Source organism: Engraulis encrasicolus, chromosome 2, assembly GCF_034702125.1.
Source record: "Engraulis encrasicolus isolate BLACKSEA-1 chromosome 2, IST_EnEncr_1.0, whole genome shotgun sequence".
Taxonomy (NCBI): domain Eukaryota; kingdom Metazoa; phylum Chordata; class Actinopteri; order Clupeiformes; family Engraulidae; genus Engraulis; species Engraulis encrasicolus.
The window spans coordinates 7801750-7825372 of record NC_085858.1 but is presented as its reverse complement, the minus strand read 5'-3'; the positions used below and the strand labels follow the sequence as shown (position 1 = coordinate 7825372).

The window sequence follows — 23623 nt, the reverse complement described above, 5'->3', positions numbered from 1 at the left end:
AATTTGTTGGACAAAAAATATTCATCATAGAATAAGGTAACATAACATATCAGGTCAAAGGTCAAATGTCTTGAGTATTTCCATGAATTATTGAATTATTTCCATGAAATATACTGTATTTCCATGTATTATTGAACTAAATCTCACACAATGTCTCGTCCATAATCTGCATCTACCCACATAGTCTATCTTCACTATAAAGTTCAGGGTCACCAGACTTTCCAGCCACCATACTTACCCCCTGACAATTAAGCTTATTCTTTTCTTTTTCAAAAGATATTTTGGGGCATTTCGTGTCTTTATTCAGCATAGGACAGTGTGAGAGCATGACAGGAAATGAGTGTGAGAGAGAAAGGGGAAAGATTGGCAAAGAACCTCGGGCTGGAGTCAAACCCAGGTCACCAACGTAATGGTAACGTGTTAGCTCATTGAGCCACCATGCCCTCAATTCAGCTTATTTTGTTTCATTATCAGTTTTAGTTTAAATTCAGTTCATTGTGGTATTGCTCTCTGAGAGAAATGCATACAACAAATAAGGTTGTAAAAAACTGTTGTAAAAATTAGCTGTGGAAGGAATTTAAAGACAACACATTACAAGAAATCAGGATTATTCAAGGCCTACTCCAAACTTTTGACTAATCAAAATACACCCTCAGCATTAATAATAGTGAGTTGTGGTTCTATAATAATGTATGTACTCTCTGGGCAAGTTGCTGCCCAGAATCCCCCGTACATTACTGGAAGCTATGCCTATTTATTTGAAAGAGGGGAATCTGAGTTTTCTACTGATATATGATGCGTGCCTGTACACTTAAACATTGGCAAGACAATTGATCGTGAATTCACAATGGGTCATTCTGATGTGTTGAAGTTCATGCAGCTAGTTTGACTTTGTTGGTAAGGTGGGAATGCGGCAAATGTCATAAACCTACCATTAGAAAGAGGGAAATCTGAGCTTTCCAATGGCCCAATGCAATCTGTAATAAACCAAAGGAATGTCTTTAGAAAAATGGATTAATACATGTATAATAAATGTGTGACATGTTGGTTAGAGTTCACTCTAACCAATGTGATGAATAATTAAACATTTTCTTCACCTCTGGTTGTTCAGTACTTACCTTTGAATTATTTCAACATATTCAATAGATGTCCACAACTTGAATTGCAAAAATTGGAACTGAACAGTCTGCTGTGAAAACAAATATCCCTATGGGACAATAAAGAATCTAGTCTAAAAGTAAGTGGAAAATTAGGGTGACCTTCAGGGCGGTGTCTAGGGTGGGGCAGGGGTGGGCACTGCCCCCTCAGGAACAAGTCCTGCCCCCCCAGAGCTGCCCCTCAAAAACAAGTCCTGCACCCCTGAGAAATGTCCTGTCCATCAAAAGAGAACTGGCCAGAAAAAAGGCCACGATTTATTATCTGCTTGTGTCTTGTATTGATAGAATAAATGCAGGTGGTGATAAAAAAACACATGTATCATTAGGTATGTAACTTGCCCTGTACATGTTACTCTGAGTCCTGGCAAGGGAGCGCACTCTAGTCATCTAGGCCTAACTGTTACAACATCATCATGCAACGTGAAGTCTGTTATTCTTTTATTGGGCGTAGTAAAATCAGTCCCAGGGTTAACCAGGCACGTTTTTGATGTGCAAGCCTTATTGTCAAAGTAATTCAAATATATAGGAAATCAGTTTTGTTGGCTCCAATCTATTTTGTTTAATTTCTACCTTTAAAATGTACCAACAATAGCTCCTTGGCCTACAGTCGGCTGGTAGCCTACACCGGGTGGGTGTGCCAGAATTCGTATTCCCATAATCGTGTCTGATCCCCTTTTTCTTTTCTGTCCGATTCATTTTTTATTAAATGTACCATGTCACCCATCAACTTTGGACTTTCTATGATGTCAGCACCTTGTCCACATCAGGTGAGCCATCACCAAAGGCACGTGTGACACTGTGTACTGGTTGGAAGAGATACTGAACAAGGCTGAGCGTGATGCACAGCACAGGGTTCTTTAAGTAGGGGTCGGGAGCCCACATGGGGTCACCAAAAAGGTTGTGGGGTTGTCAAGTGTTTTAATTGGTCAGTGGCACCAGGTGAAAACAACGGAAAAATTACATACAATACAATGACATTCTTATTTCAGCATACTGAATAGACCTGGCTATTTATATTTTTTTGCATCATTGACAGTTGATAACATACATAGGTTTTCAATATGTTCTTGGAGAATGGAATTGTGAGATTGGAAGGGTATTGCTACAAAATTGTATGAAACTCAGTTCTTTCTGTTTTCATGAAGGTAAATGTAAAACGTGTAGTTTGGCTCCATCTGTCTACAGTATGTTGAATTGTAACTGAGAGCCATTGGGGGACAAGCTACAGTATATGGCCCCCATAGGCCCTTTTTTTTGGTCCGATCGTGCTGTCGGCTCTTATTTTGAAATAGCGCCACAGACGCTAGGAAGAAGCGTGCCCTGCCCCGCCCCCTCAGTCAGTCACTCTTTGTCAGTCACTGCAGGCTTTACACAGTAGTGACCGAGGAGACTTACGTTGCCTTCACCAGCTCGGGACCTCTTGAGACAGCTGACGACACTGCTCACATGACAATCGAGTTCTGGAGTTTGGCGCATGAACGCCACTGATCCCGGAACAATCGGGATTCATGCGTGTTTTGTTTTGGTTCTCTTTTCTTTTTTTCACCTCACCTTGAGCCTCCACACCCACGACATATAATTTTAGCTGAAGTAAGCTAAATTAAACAGCCAGAGACCAGCATTACTGACATATGTGCATCTGCAATTGAATGACATTGACTGGTGTTGTTGATAGTGATTACAAGATGATGTTTTAGCATTTGTGATACTGTTTATGTCAGTTGCATGCATGGGCGCCATGTTGATGATGCGTGTGTCGTCACACAAAACACAAGCTCGGGAACTCGTTCTTCTATACTTCCGCCAGAGATCAACCTCGATAATTATCGATCTGACATTGCGTCACCAAATGTTCACTCCCACTTTCCCGAGGTTTTAGGTCGGCTTTCTGGGGATTCTCGATTTTTTGAACGAGCCATTAAAATAGGAGGGTGTACACTGACGTCATCGGAGCGTAGTACGGAATTTTCGCGAGGGTAGTGCAATCACCGATTTTTTCTAGAAAGACCAGATATGCCACTTATTGGTTTCACAGTGCTTTTCCGGTTTCCAAACGAGGCGATTTTACATACCCCAACTCCGGTGAAGTTGGGACGTTTGGTAAACAGTGAATAAAATCAAAATGCTATCATTTTCAAAACATTCAATCTATTCATTAGATGGAGAATAGTGAAAAGACAACATATTAAGTGTTAAAACCGAGAAAAAAAAATTGTTTTGGGGGACATATGTACTCATTTCTAATTTGATAAATCCAACACGTCTCAAAAGAGTTGGGACGGGGACAATAAAAGGCAGCAAATGTCAAGGAAGACTAAAAACAAAAAAAAGACAACACTTAACAGTTAATTACATTGACCAATGAGATGATTTGGTATAAAAAAAAACAGTGTTAATTCCTATCTTGGACATGATTTCACCAGCTTAAATGGTGGGTGTATTCCTTGTCATGTTTTGCAATGTTTTCCTTTCTGTAGTGCTTACAGTGTGACAGGTCTTGACCAAAAGCCCACCATTTTATCACCTGCTGGTCCTTATGATGGAGCCAAACTGTTAAAACATAGTAGATAATGCAATTTGACCTCGAATCGAATATCTCCCTTCAAAATATAATGCATGAGTGGCTTTTCATGCTGTTTAAAACCCATTTATACCATTCAGCACTGTATTTAACTCTACAGATGAGTGAGAACATCTTAACCAATGCACTACTGCACCCGCATGCCATCATGGAGGCTGACTTTTGAAGTTAGCACTAACACAAGTTGGATGGTCCATTTTCACTGTAGCACAGGATGTGCAATGTTCTATTATTGTCAAAAAGAATGGACTTCTACAACTTCTGCTGACTTCTGTAAGCAAAGGACAGTTTCCCATGTCTTCTGGGTCTATTTCAAGTGAGCTCAAGTGCTTAGGAGAATGTTACACCCCTGTATCATTTGCACGCATTAAGCATTCTTAATATGGTCAATTTTCAATAGCTCTAATTCCTGGAGTGCTAGAGTGAGACTACAGCCAATATATATGACTTCATGATGTCGTGAACCTATACAATGATTCTAATAACAAAAAAATGTTTTATATACACTCAATCGTGGTAAATCAAAGGGAATTAAAAAATGTATGTAATAACTATGGTAATTATTCCCTTTGCATCTTTAATTCTGAGTGACTCAGCCTCTCTGTGATGATCTTATACCTGGACACCTATATTGTCCGTCAGTACAGTTTATTTTGAAATGTTCTTCTTTGTTGTTTTATCTGATTTGGATGTTTACTAAATTTCACTGATCCCCGTCCCAACTTATTTGAGACGTGTTGCATTTATCAAATTAGAAATGAGTATATATGTCCCCCAAAACAATATTTTTTCTCGGTTTTAACACTTAATATGTTGTCTTTTCACTATTCTCCATCTAATGAATAGATTGAATGTTTTGAAAATGATAGCATTTTGATTTTATTCACTGTTTACCAAACGTCCCAACTTCACCGGAGTTGGGGTTTGTAGTTGCTGTTCCACATAGTCATAATTCATTCTTCATTTGTGACAGACACAATGGTCCATATCATACATACAGTATCGTCGGCTTGCTACCAAAACCGCCTAAGTCCGATTTGGGGTTTTTCGGAAAACAGGGAAAAACTAGGCGCCAAAGGGGGCGCCAAACATCAGTGGCGGTTCTAGAAAATCTGAGACCCTGGGCAAAGAGCAATTGTGAGTCCCCCCTAATAATTTTGGTCAAAGGAGATTTTTGCTGAACTTTACTCCCCTACCGCATCTACATCATCCTGTCATCCTGTCTGTGTCATTGGTCTATAACAAACAGTACCTGTCTAAGATGTTAATTTATTTTCTTTATTTATTTTGAGTGAAGCTGCAAGTCAAACATGAAATGGCTCCTAAGGAAAACAAAACACTGTAAAATAAATTATTTGATGCAGCACAACATGAACAATGCACTGCACAATATTTTGATAGTTATACTATTCTTTTTTATTCCAAACTTTAATCCTTAATGACAAAAGACCAACAAAGGTCGGCGTCTGCGTCTTTAATCCTGGAAATGGTGAATAATTGTTTTTTTTTTGTAGACCTTGAAACAATCTAGCATGATGGTAAATATCATGTCGACCAACAGATTTTCACAGATTGTCTTTTTGGTCGACATGAGATTTACCAGCATGCTAGATTGTTACAAGGTCAACAAAAAAAAAACAATTATTCACCATTTCCAGGATTAAATATTATTAAATATTATTATTATTAAATATTATTAGCTTTCAATGAAATCATTATTTACATTCTCATCCAAAGTAAAACTCTTTTTGTCATTGTGCCAGAGCAATTGCCACAGTGGTAATACATTCATTGCTCATATCAGGACAGATCCAGATTGCAGTGCCACACAGAGTAAGCCATGCAGTGGCCTCCAATCTCCATGTTGAGGTCCCATCAGTCATGGAGGAGGATGAAGGGGTGGGGCACTTCTTTGGTCCTTGTACCTCCTCACGAACTGTCTCCTCCTTGTTTATCATCTTTGATTAACTTCTGCTATTTTCCATGCTCATAGAACTGCCCCACCCTCCCAACCTTGCCCATGACCGAGGTAACCTGGTCATAGAACTGTGCCCCGCCCACTTCAACACCATGACCGTGGCATTCAGAATATGGTATAGAACCACTACTGGATCCTTTACACATTTGGAGATGGTCATCCTACTGTGTATGCAATAATGTATTGCACTAGTGACATCAATTCAATGCTGTTCAAAATCTACATTATACAACATTAGATAAATGTATGAAATAACAGATTGTCATAAGATGATGTAGTCTCTGGCAGTCTTCTATAAACCTGTGATAACATCAAATAAAGCACATGATTAATAATTGCTCAATTCGTTTTAAGGCTACAATCATAAATTAATGTAAGGCTACAACTGTGAATAAATTCACTGTATCACCTTATCAATTGACCTGAAAGAAAACCCACACAGGAGACAGAGGTAACAATTAACATTCTGCAGCAGAATGGGGGTCCTGTTCATCACAGAGATGTTACAGAAATGAAACAAGCCCCGTCTGCTAACAGTGGTGGCATGCCTTTATTAGCCCTAACAAGTAATCACTAACGTAATCTTTAGTTTAACCAGATAAGGTAATAGTTCAGGTAACGAGAAGAATAAACATACAAGTTAATAGTTCAGCTAAGTGGTAACTTGTCTGAGACAACCGTGGGAGAGATATCTCCTCCTGATACAGATGTCACATAAATCACAGCAAGAGCTCACACAGGGACAAAGTTCACACAGGGTTTAACCAAACAGAGTTTAACTAGAAACACAGAAAGCAAAAGTCCTAACTACAGGTTATACTTTTATCACATTTTATATTTTCAATAATACATGTATAAATGCAGAGAATTTCTTAACAACAACCATTGTGTGGTAACAAGATTATCTCAGACAGATGTCTAAGGATGAAGTTTTGAAACATGGCCATTGTCTTTGGAGAGAGAGAGAGAGAGAGAGAGAGAGAGAGAGAGAGAGAGAGAGAGAGAGAGAGAGAGAGAGAGAGAGAGAGAAAAACTCTTAACAGATGTAAATAAACTGTTTCTTGCCTCAAAAATGGCTAAGTCAAGTTACCCAAGTCATTCACATTGGCAGAACAATTGTGCACAGGGCCCCAGGATGAATAGATAGGGCCCCCATACCACCTGCCAAGATCATAATAGGGCCCCTACCCCTGCCACCTGCAGGAGGGCCCTAGGCCTACAGGCAAATGCCCTCCTTGTCCTCCCTATAGCTACGTCCCTGGTCATTCATTTTCTCATAGGCAGTATGTGACTTTATACATACAGATTTTTGACTCTGGTGACTGTTGTGATTGATCAATGACCCTTGCGGAAAGGCAGGGGGATGCAGCTGTGGGGAGTAAGTTTATGCAAAAATCTCATTTCGACCAAATTCGGACTTAGGCGGTTTTGGTAGCAAGCCGACGATATACAAATTACATAAGGTTAAATAAGAGACAGACAAGGATAAAATAAATGAAAAACACAAGGTAGGCCTACAGCAATCAAACATAAAGACACTTTCTCCAATGACGCCTGAGCTAAGAAGAGAACCTTACAGAAATCTTGGCCGGGTTTACCAGAGATTCAACTATGCTATTTCATCACACCCAGGCATATTGGAGTTAGTTAAGTGGACAAACAGACAGCTGGCACTGGACCATCTGGGTATCCTCATCGGTAACACTTTACAATAAGGTTACGTGAGTAATGACTGATTAATAGTGAATAAACATGTGATTCATGCATGCAGTAATGTCTACTCCATTAGTAATCAATACATAATGATGAATGACTCACTATGAAGTAAATGTGGTACATCAGGGGTTAATTAAGGGTGTGAGATCCAAATGTTAATAAATCATGTGTTAACATTGCGGAAAAAGATCATACCATATCTTTCCGATCATATATGAATCAGACACTAGCTAACAGTGCATGAGTAATAATGAAATTATTTGGTCAGTGATTCCGATTCATGGTCTGTATTATGGTGAAATAATTCATAAATGATGTTTGCAGTTTAAAGAAAATGTGGTTCATCGTTGATCAATTAATTGCAGGATTTTACTAATATTACCACTGCGGATAAAAGGCATGTCATATCGATCCAGTGACAGTTATACCTGAATCAGTCCTCGGAAAGAGTGAGAGGGCACCCAAGAGGAAGGGGAGCTCGGAGAGGGACTGTGTGACCCTCCAGATCAGGGTTTGTTGGTTGTAGTGGCTTACGCGAGGCATGTGTCTCATGTTTGCAAACAGCCATCTCTGGAGACCTTTGTATATGAGGACATGGTTGCACGCCAAGACCCGGAACAGAATGTCAGAGGAACGAGGAGCAGGTCAAGCAAGACCCCTTTGTAACAACAACCCTAACATAATTTATTAATTATTTCACCATAAATACAGACCATGAATCAGAATCACTGACCAAATAATTTCATTATTAATCATGCACCGTTAACTAAGGTCTGATTCATATTGGAAAGATATGGTATGATCTTTTTCCGCAATGTTAACACATGATTTATTAACATTTGGAACTAACACCCTTAATTAACCTTTGACATACCACATTGACTTCATAGTGAATCATTATCATTCAATCATGAGTCACTCATCATTATGTATTGACTACTAATGGAGTAAACATTACTGCATGAATGAATCACATGTTTATTCACTATTAATCAGTCATTATTCCGTCATAACTCACATAACCTTATTGTAAAGTTTTACCTCCTCATCAGCAGTCTCATGGTGTCATTATATGCAACTTTTAGCTTCTGAAAGCTGCTACTCTTATACAGTATTTGCACCATAAATGGGCAGTGTACATGGGTGTGCAGAAGGCTCTAAACAGGGAGCACTGGACATTAAAAGAACATATGCTAAATTTGCGAAGTAGCATATTAGACTGAGCATACAGTTTCGCCGTTGCCGGTATATATCACGATCCTCACAGAGATCATCTGAAATTATATGACCAAGGTACTTAACTTCCTTGCACACCTTAAGTGAACTACCACTCAGATAGAATAAACGGGGAATATCATATTCTTATTCTCTTTACTCCTCACTATCATGACATTGTTCTTCTATGGATTGAATTTAATATCATACAAGAGGCCATATTCAGTGCATACCTTAAGGAGTTGTTGTAAGCCAGCACTACAAGGGCTCACAATGGCCAGGTCGTCTGCATACATGAGATGGTTAAACACAGAGCTGCCAATTAGACAGCCCGTGGAACACAAACTCAGCTGGACAGATACATCATTCATGTAAAAATTAGACAGTGCAGGAGTTAAAAGCCCACCTTGGTGGACACCATTTGATGCATGAAATGGGGAGGATGTTCCACACCCAGTGTTTCCCATACATTGAAGAAACTATGGCGGCCCGCCATAGTTTAAATTCGGCCGCCATAGTTTACGAAAATGTAAAAAATAAATAAATAAATATATATATTTTTTTTTTTTACTTTTTTTTTTTTTTTAACGATTTCCGTTTTTGTTAAAAACGATTTGAATTACGATTTCCTTCGCATTTTCCTCCTGGAGTAAATACATCCTATAGAGAAATCCACAAGTGCTTGAAAGACAGAGGGATAAAAAGCCTAGTCAAGTTGTTGTAGTTAACTTGGGTTTGGGAGCAATAAAAAAAACCTTCAGAGAAGGGACAGTTGGGATGACTTTACTAACACTCCCCAGGCTTTGTTTTACAGTTGTAATGAGTTAGGTGACAGGCCTTCATTGACACGGCAGAGGAGACATCGGGCTGCATATAGAAATGAATGTGTAATGAATGTGAATATAGACATAAATGTGTAATATGTTGTTCAGCCCTTTTAATGGGAGGAATTTTGAAAAACTGGCCCTGTGACCAGCACCCCTCATGTAGAATGTGTATGCCTGTGTGTGTGGGGAAAAGGCATAGCCTACCCTCTTAGACCCTTTTTGTCTATGCGTTAACAATTTCACAGTACTCTTAAATTCTTATCTCTGCTCCTATTTTGTTTTATTATTTTTTTCATTACATAGACCCCTGCATGAGGGACGAATGAAACTGTGTTGTAAACAGAAATGATTCACTGTACTGCATTTTTTTAAAAATATAAATGACAATGTACTACTAATATCATGGGTAAAATGTTATGTAGCCTTATTTCTCAAAATATAAATGGCTGAAATGTAGGCCTAGGCCTATAGTTTCTCCATGCGCCAATGTCATACTGTTCTCATTGTTTTGCCATTTAGTATTTACACTGCGTGAAAACAACCCCCCAACCCCCCACCCCCCAAAAGGCCCGCGTGAGAAAGCAAGAAATTGGCTCGACCCCCAAAAAGTCGTGCAAGTGCCAAATCATGGCAAAATCGTGGCAAAAGTTGCACAGCGTAAGCCCGGCTTAAGTTACCCCTCTCTGTAGCAATTTAATAAATAATTTAGTATGATTTATGCGGTCAAAAGCCTTAGAGGCATCGATGAAACAAATAAAAACAGTGGAGTTCTGGTTTACATATTTGGCAACTATTTCCTTTAAAGCAAATATACACATGTCGGTGCCGTGTTTCTTTTTAAAACCAAACTGGTTATCTGATGTTACTAAAAAAGCGTCAAGCCTTGTAATGAGGACCCGTTCTAAAACCTTGGAAGGAATACAGTACTAGACAGTGCTATTGGTCTGTAATTGTCTATACTATTCAGTTTCCCTGCTTTGTCCTTTAGTACTGGGACAAGCAATATGGACAAGAGAGACTCTGGTAGCACTCCATGGGTGAGGAGTGCAGTAAAGCACATCGCTAAAAGAGGGCAGAGTTTCTTATGGAGAGAGAACAGTATCAATATTAAGAAATGAATGTCACACCACTCACCAATATATTTCGTGATCCACAAACAAATGTAATAACATTCGCAAATATAATTCATACATTTCATGATCCACAAACAAATGTAACAACATTCACAAATATAATTCATGATGCACAAATGAATGTAACCCCATTCACAAATGCCAGCGCAGTTCTATTAATTTGCAAACCGATCTACATATATTCGCAAACCCTATACATATTTGTGACTTCCATTGTATTTGTGTGTGGATTTTTGAGACTGTCCTGACGGTATATGACACACAAATGTGCTCAGCCAATCACATCAGCCGGCGTTCGAGCGTAAGGTTGAAGACATTGCGCTTCTATTACGCAGAGAAGGCTACTAGTGCGAAGCCACCATAGATCTTTATACACCGATCAGAGGAAATAACCGGAAGTAGAGCCATTACTGAAGTGCTCCCTGACGTAAACTCGTAATTGAAGCGTATGAAGTTCCTGACTTTCACATCATCTTTGTACAAATATGTCTGGATCTGGACTAACGTGTGCCGTAATCGGATGTCACAATAACAGCAGAACGCTAAAAATGTGGAAAAAGAGCGTATGTGCGCTTCATAGTCCACAGTTTAAAGAGGATTGTCCTTGTTGTGTGCCCTACGGTGTAAACCGCTTCCCCGGCCGTGCTGAGGATGAAGACATTCGCAAGATATGGATTAAAAACGTACACCGAAAGGACTTTGCCCCCAAACAAGTATTCAATGGTATGTATTTTTATTTCTAGGTGGTTAGTGTAGTTAAGTAGGCCTATTGTAAGCCAGTGTCTATGTAACATAAACTGGTGGCAACAATTATTTAGCTTGGCTAGCTAACGCTAGTTACGATTATTTAGCATTCTTTCATTAATACCTAAGTTTCCCCAGGAGTGGGAAGAGCACCATGAGCCCCATGGTTATCTGTTCTGTGTGTCATGGTACATTTGTGTGCTTATTTTCGATTATTTGTGTACGTGTGTGCCCTTTGAAATGAAAATGTGACCCTGGCAACTTAGCTAATTCTTTTGTTATGCTAGCGGAGTTTTGGCAAGGCTAGCCAGGTTACACTGACTTTAATAAGAAGTCAGGCTAGGTTTTGGTAGCACCATGAGCCCCATGGTTATCTGTGCTGTGTGCCATGGTATATTTGTGTGATTATTTACGATTATTTGTGTATGTGTGCCCTTTGAAATGGAAATGTGACCCTGGCAATTTAGCTAATTCTTTTGTTATGCTAGCGGAGTTTTGGCAAAGCTAGCCAGGTCGTGTGACTGACTTCAATAAGTCAGGCTAGGTTTTGGTAGCTTTTGTTTTGTCCATAACCTAGCCCAATTTTATTTTCATCTCTTAAATCGACCACCATGTCTGTATTTGTAATAATGTTTGGCATTTTATTGGAAATAAAGTGGCGGGGACAAGCTAGGTTAATCTCAAAAGTGGTAGTGTCTGTGAGAATGACTGCAGCCATGGCAAAGATAATTTTCTGTTTCATGTGTAACAGTCAATTATATTTTTTATCGCATCTTATCCCACCCTCCTTAGGTGTGTGGAGTACACTTCCCTGACGGCAGACCAACGCAGGAACACCCATATCCCATAATATGGGATATGAATATAGTGTAAGTCAGTGTTTCCCATACATTGAGGAAACTATGGCGGCCCGCCATAGTTTAAATTTGGCCGCCATAGTTTACGAAAATGTAAAAAAAAAAAAAAAAAAAAAAATTTTTTTTTTACTTTTTTTTTTTATTTTTTTAACGATATCCGTTTTTGTTAAAAACGATTTGAATTACGATTTTGAATTTCCTTCGCATTTTCCTCCTGGAGTAAATACATCCTATAGACTCTGTATTGGTTAGATAAGTAGCCCCACGGTAACACAGAATGAGGGGAAAGCACTAGGAAGTGACCGTAAGGGTATTACAGTTGATTCATGTGTGCACACGTAGTAACATCGGGTGAGTAACAGAACATGTGCGCAACGATGCGTTATGACACGCCGATATGCGAGGATCTTCGTCCAAATCGCTAGTCGCATGCATCATCGCTAACTGCGTTTACATCGCGTGCCGCGTGTAAGGGAAATGTTAGTTGTTGACATGTATGGAATTCACTTCAATTTGTGCTGTTTCTTGCTTCAGTTGTGGACAAAACGATTGGCCAAACTCACAATAGAAAGCCTTTGCTGTGCTACTGTCCCAGAGAGCTGAAAAAAAAAAACCTTCATAGAAGAAGTCACACTTAACAGGGGTGTTAACCAATCCAATGAGTTCTCTCATTGCTCTCTCTCTCTCTCTCTCTCTCTCTCTCTCTCTCTCTCTCTCTCTCTCTCTCTCTCTCTCTCTCTCTCTCATAGTAGCCTACTATTTACCCATAACAAATGGTGAATTTCTGAGCCCTTTTTAATTTGTAGCCTATACCACTGAAGGCATGATAATGCTTCATCATATTTTAGAAATAGGGCCTATGTGCCTTTTATATACCAAATGTTTATCATTTTGAAATTGTTTCAGTTGTTTATGACTTGTGTATGACTGAAATTATCTCTGCATACTATCAGTGCTGCATTGCTTTGTAAAGATAGGCTATTCAACACACTTTAAAAACACACTGAAAAGATACGGCCATAGTAGCCTGAAAACATTTTGTTCATAATAATGGTGCTTAATAAATGGTGGTCTTAAATTTTCATACTGACATCCTTGAATTTGACTTGGTAGATCACGGCAGACCATCAACTTCAAAAGTAGATCTTGGTTAAAAAAAGGTTGGGCACCCCTGCTATAGAGAGAACCACAAGTGCTTGAAAGACAGGGATCAAAAGCCTAGTCAAGTTGTTGTAGTTTACTTGGGTTTGGGAGCAATATAAAAAACCTTCAGAGAAGGGACAGTTGGGATGAGTTTACTAACACTCCCTAGGCTTTGTTTTACAGTTGTAATGAGTTTGGTGACAGACCTTCATTGACACAGCAGAGGAGACATCGGGCTGCATATAGAAATTAATGTGTAATGAATGTGAATATAGACATAAATGTGTAATATGTTGTTCAGCCCTTTTAATGGGAGGAATTTGGAAAAAACTGGCCCTGTGACCAGCACCCCTCATGTAGAATGTGTACGCCTACAGATATGTGTGGGGGAAAAGGCATAGCCTACCCTCTAAGACCCTTTTTGTCTATGCGTTAACAATTTCACAGTGCTCTTAAATTCTTATCTCTGCTCCTATTTTGTTTTATTATTGTTTCCCAGACCCCTGCATGAGGGACGAATGAAACTGTGTTGTAAACAGAAATTATTCACTGTACTGCATTTTTTGACAATGACAATGTACTACCGTACTATTATACAAGTCATGGGTAAAATCTTATGTAGCCTTATTTCTCAAAATATAAATGGCTGAAATATAGGCCCAGGCCTACAGTTTCTCCATGCGCCAATGTCATACTGTAGTCATTGTTTTGCCGTTTTGCATTTACGCTGCAAGAATACACCGCCCCCCCCCCAAAAAAAAATGCCTGTGTGAGAAGACCCCCCCCCCGGACAAAATAAACCCCGGCTGCCCCCATAGTTTCCAAAATTTCTGTGGGAAACACTGTGTAAGTTTACATGTATTTAACAAATAACTTCAGTGCTTTTTTCTTAATTACCTTAACCATATGTTGTTAAAGTACTTTTGGAGCGATTTGCCTCCAGACGTTAGACTCTCTCCCATCTGCCACTACTTTTTAATCTAGGCTAAAAAAAAAAAAAAAACTTCGTTCTTGACTCTTAGTTGTTATGCTTTCTCTCCTTAAGGCACTGCTTTTATGTAACTAAATTGCCTTTCAACACTTGTGTCTTATTATTCCATGCAAGAGTCTACATCTGCTAATTGTAATATAATGCAATGTGAAGTGACATTTAAAGTGTTCTGTAGGACAGTGGCGTTGTAATTAACTGTTTTAAAAGCTGTTGGTGTTTTTTGTTCCTTCTCATATTTATTCTCAGAAAGCACCATCATGTGGAAGACCACCCACAAAGAGGAGATGTCTCCAGCCCCCAACAGAGAGACCATGTGATGAGCCTCCTGTGACAAATTCTGATACCGAAGTAGGGCATAGCTTGGAGGATAGTCTGTCTCCACACCAATGTGATGTTGGCACTCAGTGGCCAGAGCGTAGTGATCATGATTATTGTTCGATGAAGTCAACAAAAGATGCAAGCACACAAACAGATCCTACACCATCACTGTCAGCTCATGACATGGATGATAAAGTGTCAAAATTTTACATTGGACTAGACATCATCATCTTTTGGCAACTTTTGAACACCATCATTGGCTTTCTTCCACAGTCGAAGACGTTCAAATTAACAGTCCATGAACAGCTACTGCTGGTCCTAATGAGGCTTCGGCTTGGCTTAATGTTCACAGATTTGGGATCAGCAGAACTACAGCCTGTGATATGTTCGCAATGTGGAGAGCAACACTTTCCCAAGGGAAAATCTTTTTTTTGGCTCCCTCGAGACACTCTGAATAGAGCAAGACCCTCAAGTTTTCTTGAACACTATCCCAATGCAACATGCATCATAGATTGCACTGAAATATTTGTCCAAAGACCGAAGAACTTGGGGAAAAGAGCAAAAACATACAGCAACTATAAGCATCACAACACCTACAAAGTCCTCTATTGCATAGCCCCCCAATGGTTTTGTGATGTATTGTGTCAAAACTGTTTGGTGCCAGAGCTAGTGACATTTTTATCACAAAAAACTGTGGATTTCTGTCACATTTGATTTTTGGTGATCAGATTTTGACAGACCGGGGATTCACAATTGGAGATGTTCTTCCTCCAGGAGTGACATTGGCTATTCCAGCACTTACACGTGGATGTACACAACTATCAGAACATGAAGTCACAAGAACCCGCCTTCTCGCCAATGTCCGAATTCATGTTGAACGTGCAATAAGAAGGTTAAAATGCTTCAAAATTTTGAGTAATGTAATTCCAGGTTGTTTAAAACATGTTGATGACATTTTGACTATTTGTGCAGGCCTGTGTAACCTTCTTGAAATCTTACAAACATGTTTGGCATACACTACACTTGTCCCTGTCTGTAGGCCTACATGTCAGCATCATCTTCCAACTTGTCAGCGATAATATGCCCAAGATATTTTGTACTGCTTGACACACAGTGATTGCCCTGCCAGGTAAAACGTTGGAAAGACTTCCTGAACACAACACTTGTTTTGCATTGTACTGTATTTTTTTGCATTGTGTAGGCCTACATCAAACTCAACCCCAGAGCACACATTCAGAAGTTGCTGAAACTCAACAGTGCCGGGGGACATGGGCCTAATAACCAGATCATCAAATGGTTGAAAACGGTGCATGTGTTTTATTGTCTGTGTCTAAATCTCGTCATACATCCAGTGTGTTTTGTTTTTTTAACAGACGTGTTTTCACAATGACACTCTGAGAATTTACTTTTGAACAAAGTGTCTTGTGTATAAAATGGTGTGCAGACAGCCGGAGTGTGTGTGTTGCGTAAAGGAGCAAGTGCTTTGCAAAGATACCAGCTGAAAGTGTAATGCTTGACTTTTGATTAAGGTAAAGCAGCATGTGTTTAAGTTATAGTACCAACAACTGAACAATATGCTACTTTGGTTTAAGCATCGGCCTATTGTGTTTAAGCAGTAGCCTAGGCAAAAACTGTAACAAAGTAAAAACAAAACAAAGAAAATATAACTGGCGAATGAATTAAGAACCTGAATTTTCACCAGCATTTGACCGGTTGTTAATTTAAAACAGGCATGCATATATATCTATATCTATCTTTAGAAAATAGGCCTACGTTAACAACAGGGAATCTTTATCTTTTCAGGTCAAGGTGGCCTAAGGTGCTGGGGGAAACTCTCTCTCTAGGCTAGGCCTAATCAGAAAGCAAGGTGTGTGTGTGTGTGTGTTTTTTTTTTTAAAACCTGTCATTAAAGGGACACTGCAAGATTTATAGTTGTTTATTTCCAGAATTCATGCTACTCATTCACTAATGTTACATTTTTCATGAATATTTACCACCACCATCAAATTCTAAGTATTCATTATGACTGGAAAAATTGCACTTTTCATACATACAAAGGGGGATCTCCTCCATCATGGTCTGCCATTTTGAATTTCCAGAAATAGCCATTTTTAGCTGCAAAAATGACTGTACTTGGGCCATAACAGAAAATCTGAGTTTATTATTTAGTAAACTTTCATGAAATATACTTTCATCAAATTTGGCAATAGGCAACCCAGTTACAATGAGCAGTATAGTTGCAGTACCCTTTTTGATGAGTGGAGGTGCAAAACGCACACCAGAAACAGAGGTGCTGGCAACCAGAAAAAGCAATTGTAGAAGGAGAGAGGTGCCGCACACTCACAAGTTAAATAAACAGTTTTTTAATGTGACACACCCTTTTTGACCATTTCCTGCAGTGTCCCTCTAACTGATAAAATAAAGCCTTGTTGGCCTCAACATGTCATTAATTTCACCATGTAAATTGTGCCTTGCAAGAACTGATATTTTGAGGCAGTGTTAAGACAGTGGGTTGCACCAGCTGATTGCTTAGGCTACTTAACCACAGCCCTTTTAGAAGACATCACCTCCCGTCCTCTCCTTGTGGTAGCGTCTCCAGCAATAAGTAAGGATTTGGCGCCCCTTAGTGGCAAGCTGTGCACCCAGCGATGAACAAACAGACTGCAAAACTCAGACAATCGCATATTATGTGGCAGAGGTAATGATAAAATGATGTCTGGTATAGTCAGGAGGTAAGCTTAATGAAAAAAGCCAGTATAACATTTCCCAATCAATATATGGGGGATAATGATTAATTAAATTGAATGTGTGACAGTGGCACCAGCTCTCTGTTAAGACTGGACACCACAGGTCAGCTCCTGTGTCTATTCCACAACACACTACAGCAAGATTTTACATTACATTACATTTCACTTAGCTGACGCTTTCATTTGTTCAAAGCGACTTACAACTATTATTTTTCAGGAAATTGGTTACAGTCCCTGGAGCAATGTGGGGTTAGGTGCCTTGCTCAAGGGCACTTCAGCCATGGATGGAGGTGTAGGGAGAGGTCGTGGGGGATTCGAACCGGCAACCCCTAGATTGAAAGACCAACTCTCTAACCACTAGGCCATGGCTGCCCAGATTTCTCACAAAGAGCTGCATTGAAATGACATTAAGAACATTAGTAATTAATAACAAGTTGCCTAGTAAAAAACACACCAGCAAGAGTCATTTAGTGTATTGAGCACAAGTAGCTAGGTTGTTTTTCAGTTCAGCACATATAAAAAACACCATCGAGTAAGCACACAGTATTGAACTATATTACATTCACTATCTGTATGCATTTTAATAACTGTGTAAATAAACAATTCAAAACCGCTAAGGTTAATTCATTTTCCTTTAGCACTTAAGCCTACAGTATACAGTATGTCATACCTTTGTCAGGTGCACTGATTCTCATTGATATGATGAGATTAGATAAAACTTTATTGTCTGTTACAACCATGAAACAGAAAATTGTCTTTGGCGTGACTTCAGTGATTCTCACAGACATTAGACAAGGCTTGACCAAAAAAAAAAAAAAAAAGACGACCACACAATACATTCATGCTGCAGCTGGACAGTTCATATCTGGTTCAGTATGGTCACAGCTGAGGGGATGAAGGATTTCTTGAAAGATGATTGATATATACATATAACTGAACCAAGTGTTTCTGCACCGTATTGAACAATAATCCTCTCAACATTAATCCAAGTCTCTCTGTTGGGGGCTGGAGACATCTCCTCTTCGGGGGTGGTCTTCCACATGATAGTGCTTTCTGAGAATAAATATAAGAAGGAACAAAAAACACCAACAGCTTTTAAAACAGTTAATTACAACGCCACTGTCCTACAGAACACTTTAAATCTCACTTCACATTGCCTTATATTACAATTAGCAGATGTAGACTCTTGCATGGAATAATAAGACACAAGTGTTGAAAGGCAATTTAGGTACATAAAAGCAGTGCCTAAAGGAGAGAAAGCATAACAACTAAGAGTCAAGAACTAAGTTAAGAAAATGTGTGTGTGTTTTCTTTTTAAGCCTAGATTAAAAAGTAGTGGCAGATGGGAGAGTCTCTAACGTCTGGAGGCAAATCGCTCCAAAAGTACTTTAACAACATATGAAGAGTTCAGATGCAAAACCCTCTAACTCCATTTCTGAAGACCTGTACGTCTATATTTTTAGAGAACCCTGTTGTTGGTTTGGTTTACATTCATGTACTTGATAATACATATAAAAAGTTATATTACATAAATACAATTTAAAAAATATGCAATTTTGATAGCTTTGTATTAAATAAAAATGAATTAAGATTATTTCCTGAAAAGGCACTTAGGGGGTTTTGCATCTGAACTCTTCATATGGTTAAGGTAATTACGAAAAAAAGCACTAAGTTATTTGTTATATACATGTAAACTTACACTATATTCATATCCCATATTAAATATGGGATATGGGTGTTCCTGCGTTGGTCTGCCGTCAGGGAAGTATACTCCACACACCTAAGGAGGGTGGGAATAAGATGAGATAAAAACAAATATGCTTGACTGTTACACATGAAACAGAAAATTATCTTTGCCATGGCTGCAGTCATTCTCACAGACATTAGACAAAATACAGGACAAAGCAAGACATGTACACTGAGGTTGGATAGCGAAAATTATCTTTTGTTGAGGAAGGGTTACAGACATGGGTGTAATTTTCAGTCTGGGTGTTGGGGGACATGTCCATAGGCCTACCACTTTTGAGATTAACCTAGCTTGTCCCCGCCACTTTATTTCCAATAAAATGCCAAACATTATTACAAATACAGACATGGTGGTCGATTTAAGAGATGAAAATAAAATTGGGCTAGGTTATGGACAAAACAAAAGCTACCAAAACCTAGCCTGACTTATTGAAGTCAGTCACACGACCTGGCTAGCTTTGCCAAAACTCCGCTAGCATAACAAAAGAATTAGCTAAATTGCCAGGGTCACATTTCCATTTCAAAGGGCACACATACACAAATAATCGTAAATAATCACACAAATGTACTATGGCACACAGCACAGATAACCATGGGGCTCATGATGCTACCAAAACCTAGCCTGACTTCTTATTAAAGTCAGTGTAACCTGGCTAGCCTTGCCAAAACTCCGCTAGCATAACAAAAGAATTAGCTAAGTTGCCAGGGTCACATTTTCATTTCAAAGGGCACACACGTACACAAATAATCGAAAATAAGCACACAAATGTACCATGACACACAGAACAGATAACCATGGGGCTCATGGTGCTCTTCCCACTCCTGGGGAAACTTAGGTATTAATGAAAGAATGCTAAATAATCGTAACTAGCGTTAGCTAGCCAAGCTAAATAATTGTTGCCACCAGTTTATGTTACATAGACACTGGCTTACAATAGGCCTACTTAACTACACTAACCACCTAGAAATAAAAATACATACCATTGAATACTTGTTTGGGGGCAAAGTCCTTTCGGTGTACGTTTTTAATCCATATCTTGCGAATGTCTTCATCCTCAGCACGGCCGGGGAAGCGGTTTACACCGTAGGGCACACAACAAGGACAATCCTCTTTAAACTGTGGACTATGAAGCGCACATACGCTCTTTTTCCACATTTTTAGCGTTCTGCTGTTATTGTGACATCCGATTACGGCACACGTTAGTCCAGATCCAGACATATTTGTACAAAGATGATGTGAAAGTCAGGAACTTCATACGCTTCAATTACGAGTTTACGTCAGGGAGCACTTCAGTAATGGCTCTACTTCCGGTTATTTCCTCTGATCGGTGTATAAAAATCTATGGTGGCTTCGCACTAGTAGCCTTCTCTGCGTAATAGAAGCGCAATGTCTTCAACCTTACGCTCGAACGCCGGCTGATGTGATTGGCTGAGCACATTTGTGTGTCATATACCGTCAGGACAGTCTCAAAAATCCACACACAAATACAATGGAAGTCACAAATATGTATAGGGTTTGCGAATATATGTAGACCGGTTTGCAAATTAATAGAACTGCGCTGGCATTTGTGAATGGGGTTACATTCATTTGTGCATCATGAATTATATTTGTGAATGTTGTTACATTTGTTTGTGGATCATGAAATGTATGAATTATATTTGTGAATGTCATTACTTTTGTTTGTGGATCACGAAATATATTGGTGAGTGGTGTGACATTCATTTCTTAATATTGATACTGTTCTATCTCCATAGTTTCTTGCTTCCATACTTAAGGTGCTCAGCACAGATTAGATCCATGCCACACGCCTTATCATAATCCAGTGCTGATATTGGATTCAAGTATTTCTTCAGGTCTGATAACAAAATTTCAGTTGAGTCAATACATTTGACTCATAAGCAACTTTTGAGCTTTGTTTGAAAAGTGTTATCTTCAGGCTTATTGGTTTTCTCACTAAGAAATTAATCTTTATGAATGCATTCTGCAAATATAGTCTATCAGATGATCTTAAAGGACCAGTTCAGTCAATTTCAACATGCAGTTGTAATGCTCACACTACTCTGGACTTGTCAGTATCTGAGGGTTTTTTTTTCTTCTTCAGCCTTTTCCGAGATCTTGGTCATTGTAATGGGGGCAGCGCTTTGTTTACATTTCAAAAAAACATTTTTATTTATTCCCAAAAACATCCGAAAGGTTATACAACATCAGCAGACAACTAGCAAACAGCGGTAAATTTTCAGAAAATATTTGGAGTGGGCCTATGTTCATTTAAAAAAAAATAACGCTGCCCCCATTAGAATAGCTCACATCTCGGAAAGGGCTTAGCCGAAAAATGTGGCATCACCGGGTACTGACAAGTCAAGGGTAGCGTGAGCAATACAACAGCATATTGAAATTGACTGAACTGGTCCTTTAAGGTAATTTTAAAAAATACTAAAGGGTGGCAATGAGAGCAAGGCAGGCACCTCACCCCACACTGCTCCAGGAAAAAGTACGGTAGGCCCTTTATGAGATACATTTTCTCCCCTCATGTCATGTCACTAGAAACTAAATATCTGCTGTGTGTGTGATTGTGTGTGTTTTGTGCTTACAAAGGCCTTATGATTGTTTGTTTTGTGTTATTCTCCCCCTTAATTATTTTCATAATATGCTATTATGGCAGATGTCTGGGGGGGTTGGCCCTTTATTGGGAGGAATCGTAAAAACTGACCCTCGGGGACTTTTAATTGAGTCCATCTGTATATAGCATCTACGTAAGCAATCAAGAGACAAGGCATTGTAATGCTATTAAGTACTTTCTGAAACTATTATCTGCACTTAAACAAAAAAAAAACTTTTGTTTTTATCAAACTCTGCATACAAGCCGCAAAATATGCCTTTTGTGTGTCTGTAACACCTGCTCTATATCCATCACTTTTAGAGGATACACACAATGAGAGGGAGGGGGAGAGAGGGACAAAACAAACAAAAAACAAAAACGACTCTCAAAAAAATCACGAAACGGCTCCCATTGCAGAGCCGGTTCCTGTTTTTATTATAAAGTATAAGAAAGTATAAAAAGTAGGGGTGGGCATAGATTAATTTGTTTAATCTAGATTAATCTCACTGTAATTATGAAATTAATCTAGATTAATCTAGATTAATCTATATCAAAATGGCTCATTCAGAATAGGCACGCTAGCGAAATAATGCCGGAAAAAAAACCTTGGGGCTTCTTAAGAAAGATGGCACATTACATCAGAGCTCATCTCTTTTTTCCAAAATGCATCTCATCTTGAAAAAATGGTCATGTTGATACTTGGTGATGAAACAAATCACTGCAATATTTGTAAAGTGTGTGGAATATGTTAGGAAGCATTTACAGTCATAAGATGAATAAGATGATCAGCGCTATAAGTTGTATAGGCGAATAGGCCCTACAGATAAATCTATCAAACAATTAGGCTATTTAAACAAAATGACCTCAACAATTCAGCATTTCTAATGGGCAGAGAGAGAGAGAGAGAGAGAGAGAGAGAGAGAGAGAGAGAGAGAGAGAGAATCTGCCACTGACTGTTAAAAAGAGCAGCCGCTCCTTTAAGAGAGGGAGGAGCTCTGCGCACAGCAGCCCACAGCTCCAGGCTGGATTTCTAGAACCTACAGCACTGGCCTTTGGCGATTTGGCCTAAACCTGACAGTTGTTCTCGTTAGAATTCTTCAGGAGTAACAACTTGAAATGAATTCAGTTTGCAAAAAAAAAAAAAATCAAGCGCGGCAACCGCGAGTTTTATTATTACCGTCTGATATCTCAATAGTCGCAAATGCGTGATCGCAACACAATTACACAAACATTCAGCGAGAGTAGATATTGACAGTTTCAGTTTGACAATCTTCAAAATGCATATCACACGGAATGTTTTGCAATTATGGCACAGGCAAGATTTCTGGAAGTTGTTTATGTGGTCCATGCAATGTTTATGTGTTCCATGCAATGCGTGAGGAAATGTAGGCTATGTCGGGCTGGTAGGCTACTCACACAATGTCTCCCTATGCTTCACCTCAAACAATAATGTCTCTTTAGTCTACCACTTATGAAAAAACACTCAAACAACACCTACCACGGCAGAGAGATTAATGTTTTCAGCATGCAAACCCTGTTCATATTTAGGTCTGCTGATAGCAACAGGTGGAGAGGAGAAGCGACTGGAGCGCAGTCTGAAAGCGTCTGTCAATCAAGCGCTATGGTGACGTGCATACCCAAACTCCAAACCCATATTTTCAGTATAGATTAACGTGCGATATTTTCTTTATCGCGCGATAAGAGTCTCACATTGTCGCAGCACGTTAACGCCGATAACGGCCCACCACTAATAAAAAGTATAAAAAAAAAGTAGAGTATAAAGTATAAAAAATAGAAACTTGAGTGCCTCAGAACTCTTCCTGGACTAAACTTGAGAGTTTGTGTTTGATATTATTTTAGTACACTGCTG

At 39.1% G+C, this 23623-nt stretch overlaps 1 long non-coding RNA gene across 1 annotated transcript; it reads right to left on the bottom strand.

The window, feature by feature from the left end:
* Nucleotides 1-17864: 17864 nt before the first annotated feature.
* On the bottom strand, nucleotides 17865-20479 carry LOC134467324 (uncharacterized). Its single transcript, XR_010038519.1, has 3 exons — nucleotides 20135-20479; nucleotides 19107-19187; nucleotides 17865-18460 (listed from the first exon to the last, which is right to left on the bottom strand). It is a non-coding gene; the product is annotated as an uncharacterized LOC134467324 (long non-coding RNA).
* Between the last annotated feature and the right edge of the window lie 3144 nt (nucleotides 20480-23623).